Source organism: Sitophilus oryzae, unplaced genomic scaffold (genome assembly GCF_002938485.1).
Source record: "Sitophilus oryzae breed Bouriz unplaced genomic scaffold, Soryzae_2.0 scaffold_802_pilon_pilon, whole genome shotgun sequence".
In the NCBI taxonomy this organism is placed as follows: Eukaryota; Metazoa; Arthropoda; class Insecta; order Coleoptera; family Curculionidae; genus Sitophilus; species Sitophilus oryzae.
In genome coordinates this window covers 1151301-1158196 of record NW_022147420.1, presented here as the reverse complement: position 1 = coordinate 1158196, position 6896 = coordinate 1151301, and the positions used below count along the sequence as shown (strand labels likewise).

The following is a 6896-nucleotide window of genomic DNA, read 5'->3' as shown; positions in this document are numbered from 1 at the left end:
AAATAATATTGAGTACATTACAAAATATTTATAAAACTGTTTTATAAAAGATTTATAAATATTTTAAAAATTTGTCTCAGTTAAAATATTTTTGTAGCATGCATCTGCATTTTTGTTTTTTAGATATCAAGAATAAAATTATAATATCATGTATTTATAGTGACCAAGATAAAACTGATTTTAAAATGGCAATGTACACATATATTCTATTTAAATGACAGATATGGCTAATTTAAAGAAAGATGTAAGTTGTATAAAAAGTATTCGCCTAAAACGCTCCAGGAGTCAAATTTTCCTGCGGAGCAAATTTTACTGATATATATCCATATTTGTGGAAATATTTTAAGGCGCTTTCATTTTAATAAGATTTTGCAGTTATAATAAATATTTAATTTTTAGGAAATTACTGTAAAATTACTTATAAACTGGAAAATCGACATTGTCCAATATCCGATATTATTGGAAACTAATTCGTTTCTTATAAATACGTTTATTTTGAATTAAATTTCGGTTATTTGGTTGTGCAAATCCCGAATCGATAAAATGGCCGACATACAGTCGTCTAAATTCAACATAAAATCATGGCGTTGACTAACAAAACATTTTTGTTGCTCAGGGAGCAGTTATACAATTAACTTGTTTTACAATGATGCTATACGGAACATATTTGTTTTATTACTTAAAATAATGTCGGCAAAATACAATTAAATTCATCTATATATTCCGGTGCTGTCACATTTAAAACAATAAAATTATAGACGTGTGTTTTTAAAGTCGCTAGTAGGTTCATCAATATTTAAAACATAGGAAGACATTTTAAAAAATTAAAATTTTCATCGATTTTTCTAGGGCACATAATTAGAAAAAAATACATAATTAAACACAAATTTGACTTTTAATTATATTGATTTTATTTTTATTCTGGCAACATTGGACGACTTTCTTTCCTTCACCTTTTAGATACAAATGCCACAGAATAATAACGTATAAATGGGCCTCACTACTATGTAGTCGAACCGGGGTTTAATATAGCAATTGTTACACTTTACGTGTTATCCCGCTATTTCAAAACCTGATTATTTTTTATTCATTTTGCTTATGTTATTTATTTTTTATTAGCTACACTTAGACACAAATATGTTTAATATCTAAAATAAAATCTTCCAGTTAGAAATACTTGACATTTTAAGTTTTAGAGATAAAATCACAATTTTAAAATATATTTTAAACTCTGACCAAAACCAAAGTTTGAGGTTAGTGCTATAGTATGTTTATAAGGTTTCCTAAATAACATTTTTGTATTTGGGGAAACAGTTTTGTTTTTTAATCGCTTTATAAGAATTTTAATTCGTTTCTTTAACAGCAATTATAAAATTGTTATCTTAGAGCAGCGGTCGCGACTAAATTATTGCGAAGATCAAATTGTTTTATAAATCAGTCGTAAAAACAGCTATAAAACATGTCGATAATGTTTTAATAAACTAAAATGCATATTTTTATAGCTGTTTTGTAAATATTTTATAATTGTTTTAAATTATATTATAAATCAATTATAAAATATATTTAGCTCAAGCATAAATAGTTGTATAAGATTTGTTATGTAAACGTTCCTGAGCATATTAACGAATGTATTTATAAAAATGTTTAAAAATTTATAAATTAGTCGCCAAAACATCTATACAGGGTGTCCCAGAAATAAGTGCAAATATTTTAACTGGTAGTATAGTTCAACCCCAGAAACACGCCTATGACGTTTTTTTGCCAAAAAAAATTTTGAAAATTTAAAATTTTTCTTGACATTTTCCGGGAAATTTGAAAAAACTTTTTAGTGCCACTTGTTTATTCACCTGAGATTTGTCTACGGTGTATCTAAACCTTGCAGTGTTGCAACCTCCTATGTTATCCACATTCTACATAGTTCTACATTTATAAATTCATAGACAAATTTCTACTCAAAAATTAGGAATGTTAAATTTAATCTTTTATCAGTGCTCATTAATAATTATTATAGAAAAAAACACATTAATATTTTTAGTACTTACCCTTTCAATGAAAACTTAACAAAAACCACCGAAAATTAACTAAAAGGCTAAAACATTACGTTTATGACGTTTACGAAAATGATTCGTCATATTATTCACAACCAGGTCACAAAAAAGAAATTCCTAAAATGTTTATCGTAATTTAGAATTCAATATATCGAAAACAGCCCAACGAATAATCGATTAATTTCTGTTTTGTTTGTTTTATTTCAACCACTGATTTACAAAACACCTTGAAAAGCGCACATTATTTTGAATACCGTCTCTTATCGCCACTTTACGAACTACTTTCAATCTAAGAAAATACATGTTTCACTCAACAATTTTAAATACGTATTTTGTTTTTTCGCTATTTTTTCGATGTATTTCGACAGCCCAAACGTCTCGCATCGGCCAAGAGTGCCACGTGTGAACTGGTCCTTTGAGTCGCGCCGTCGTGGCGGGCTTGCGTCAGACGATAATGTTAAGCAACGTTGCCGTAGTTACAACAATTTCAAATTCAAGACACTCGAAGCAATCAAATTCTTATTAAATTTTAAAAACAAAACAGAAGAACATGAAAGGAAACAAACAAAACAAAAATGAATTGATTATTCGTCGGGCTGTTTTCGATATATTGAATTCTGAATTACGATAAACATTTTAGAATTTTTTTTTTGTGACCTTATCGATAATCAATTCATTTGTGTTTTGTTTGTTTCCTTTCATGTTTTTCTGTTTTATTTTTAAAATTTAATAAGAATTTGATTGCTTCGAGTGTCTTGAATTTGAAATTGTTGAAACTACGGCAATCTCGCATGACGCAAGCTCGACACGCCGGCGCGACAAAGGAGCAGTGAGCAGTTACCAACCAGTGATGCGCGACTGTCTTGGCCGACGGTTGGGTTGTCGACGGAATTGTCGAAATACATCGAAAAAATCGAAAAAACAAATTACGTATTTAAAATTGTTGAGTGAAACAATTTAATGTTGGGTAAGTTTTTTAATTTAACTTTTAAACATTTAACTTTTAATTTATTTTATGTAATAATATCACAATCTTAAAAATGTAATGCATCTCTGCAAACTCCTCAAGTGTTGTGATTTTATGACTTACTTTTAAACATATACTTTCTTGTCCATATGGCAACACAGTGCGTCGAATTAACTGAAATCCGGGCTTGATCCGGGTAATTGGATGTAGATGGCGACATCTGCCGGCGGTTCTCAAAATGTTGCGATTATTTTTTTAAATTTTCAAAGTTAAATAAATCGGTTATTTTCAGTTTATTTTAAAAATGGTAAAGAGAAAATATGTTTATTTTGACCAGATCTACCACCCCTTAAAATATCTGCACTCATTTCTGGGACACCCTGTATAACAAAATAATAAAACACATTTGTCTTTATGATAAATTTTTGTTCTTTGCGTTTATTATACAACAATTTAGTGTATGAGATCGCTTTAATAAATCGTATATAAAACGCTTCACTCTCAAATAATTTATTGTGCTACTTGGGTAAGGAATGACAATCGATGTGTGTGTACTTCTCTATTTTTTTAATAATACTACTTAAAATAATGAATGGAACTACGACTGGGGATACGGGGACCACGTAGTTGGGGATACGGACCGTGGTAGCAAAAAAATAAAGAGAAATGTTTTTCAATTTTTTTTTAGATATCATAAAAACTAGATTTTTTTACATGTAGGTGCACTATTTTTATGATTGTTTATCCATTTTTTAAGTATACTAGTTTTTCGGCAAATTTTTTTGCATAAAGAGTAGCAGTTTACCTTTGTTTGGCAAAATGCGATAAAATGGACAAAATGTATGCATCTAGAAAGTCTGTAAGCCGTCTCAGATACTGGCTTTTGCCAAAACTCTGAGAAAAAACTAAAAAAACTGAATAAACAATAGATCTATCAGATCGCAGAGCTCATTCGCTGATTAACTTCCCCCCTCCCATACAATTTACATTTACAAAAGTTTGTTTCAAGATTAGTTGCTCCACTTTTTCTGGTAAAGTGTTACAAACCTGTAAATGTATGTTATTATTAATTCTTGTTAACATTCACTTACTTCTGGCTTTTACTCAAACATATACACAGAATAAAACCTGGTAAAAAACCCCTATCTTATAGAGAGAAAAAAAATCGACCAGGTTTACAGCATCGAACACGGCCAACAATATCCACCGGCAGAATAAAACAAGCGGGGTAATCCGGTCCCATCGATAAACCAATTCCGGTAGATTTTAAATGCGCGACATATATCCCGGAACCCAATTTGCATATTAAGTGCGGCAGGAGGAGCACCGCCGCACATAGGTCATTTTATGTATTTTAGGAATTAATAAATAAAAAAATTGAATGTCGAAAAAAATATTTTTTTATATTTCATCTTGGAGGTAGGGCCCCATAGATATTATATCTGCGATATTATATTTTAATATTAACAGAAGTGGCCATGGCCAGAATGACAATGTCAAAGTTTGTTTGAATTATTTCCATAGTAAAATTACTGTCATTAGTTCATAAAGTTTCGAATTTTGTTGTTACGAATAGAAGGTGAGTTTAAAAAGTAGTGTTGTGTTATTGTGTACCATAAGGTAAGATTTATTATTAAAAAAAATAATATCCGTTTAAAAAGCTTGTGACTTGGCGAAAAGATACAATGTTTTAATAATAAGAAAAAAATAGTTTTTTTTCATAACTTTGTATTTAAAAATGTTTATAATTCAGGATTTATACAGATTTATTTCAAGAACATTTTTTTCGTATTCACAATCATTTTATCGATTAATCTATCCTAAATTTAACTGCCAAGATGTGCCAAGAGTAAATATATATATTGTTTTAGGTACCATGTCAATAGAAAAATCTCTCTTGTTTTCTGCTTGGTGTGAAGGCAATTCTTTGAAGAACAAAAATGCATCTGTTTTGCCATTTGTTCTGAACACGCTAAATTTAGGGCAACATGTTGGCGACGAACATTATAATGAAATAGTGAAAATTATTAAAAAATGTAATTATTATTATTATTACTCTTTGTCTAAATGTGTGGGAACACGGTCAAATAAGGAACCATTTATCAAAGAAGTTCTTAATTTACTTCGAGAGCGTACTTTACAGGCATCAGAGTTTGATGAAAATATTAGTCAGGATGATGATATCATCGATATTATGTCTCTAAAAGGGTACCTACATAGTGAGGCATCTCGATGCGATGTTCGCCGCGATGCATCCTACGCGCACTTACTCGTTTGCAGTGCTTAGAACGTGCGCGTAGGATGCATCGCGGCGAGCATCGCATCTAGATGCTTCACTATGTTTGTACCCTTAGTAGTGACGAGGATATCGATAGTGATTAAATAAAAATATTATTACATAAATTTCTCTAGTAAAATAGTGTTATTATCATTTTATTTATATTTGTTAAATGTTTTAGGTTGTTTTTTTCATTGTTCAAGCTAATTTTTACTTTCAATTAACTTTAAAATTAAAAATTAAATTTAGTAAACCTTCTAGATACTAATAAATTCACTTACAAAAAAGTAACGAACTACAGTTTTTGTTTGAGTTCGATATAATAAAATGAAAAAAAAATAATATATTTCGTAAGACACCCTGTACAAGCATAAAATGAAAGAAAATATCATTATCCCACGCATTTATTTATTTTCTTACCAAACAAATTTATTTTTGTTTTAAAAAATAATTTAAATTTTAAAGGCATTATTTATTACCGCCTAAATTGGCGAAAATGACCTATGTGCGCCGCGCCGCGCCGGCCGCCGCGACGCCCAAATAAACAACGGCGTCAGGTTGCAGGTCGCGTTAACAAGCTGCCCTTTTCTGTTTTTGGGGTGGAAATGGCAGATGGTGCAAATTGCTGTACTCTCTACTTGATCATATAACGGGTACAACAAAATCGTTGGTTAAAATTGTTTAGGAGTTTGTTATTGGTTAAATTTGAAACTCGTGACTACACAATAAGTGTAAAAAAATTAAATATCTCTATTTAAGATTCCGATCATTCCGAGATATTTGTAGCAGTTGCAATGTCTGATGACGTCCTGTTGCGGGTCGTAAGTCTCGTTGTTGTCCACCAATGCATATGTATTCCGTTTTTTTCAGTGGCGTAACTACCTATGTGCCGTGTGTGCGAAGCACACGGGCCCGGGCGCATATTCGGAATTCGCCGACACATTAGCCGCTCGGGATAGTTCGGGTGCTGCGTAAAGTACCGACGTATTAGACTAATACGTCGGCGATTTATGATGCGCTCAAAATATTGTTTCTTTCTTCACAAGTTTGTAAATCGGATTAATTTGATCTGCGTCTGTAATGGGTATTCGTATTTTTTTATGATCAATCAGTAATCGTCTGTAGTTGGTTTTCATTGTTTTCGAGAAATTAGCACATTTCGAGCAGATTGCTAATTCAAAAACATGGATTTTAAGACATTACCATCAGCTGCACCTGATAAATAAATAGCCTCCAATAATCTGAGATTGCAGATTACTAATAAAAACAAATTTTAGATATGTTGCTTTTTGCAGAGAAATTAAATAATAACAGTAATGATATTAATGCAGCATTAATACAAAATAAATAGTAATAGCACAGATAACATACTTTTGTTCATACTGCGCAAAAGTCTTATGCGCTTTCATGTGAATGCTAGATATATCATACGATCGAAAAAAAATTGCGTCAGAGCTGGCTTGGAAATAAAGATAGCTGTCATTTTGTATGTAAAATTATATAAGGAATGTCAGAAGGGAAAATCGATGGAAAACCCAGCATAGGGAGGAAAAAGAAGTCATGGCTACGTAACATAAGAGATTGGACCCACATCGACGGAACA

The 6896-nt window shown here is 31.0% G+C and overlaps 1 long non-coding RNA gene across 1 annotated transcript; it reads left to right on the top strand.

The window, feature by feature from the left end:
- The first annotated feature begins 4544 nt into the window (after positions 1 to 4544).
- Positions 4545 to 4948, top strand: LOC115888607. Its single transcript, XR_004051287.1, has 2 exons — positions 4545 to 4635; positions 4887 to 4948. It is a non-coding gene; the product is annotated as an uncharacterized LOC115888607 (long non-coding RNA).
- The last annotated feature ends 1948 nt before the right edge of the window (positions 4949 to 6896 follow it).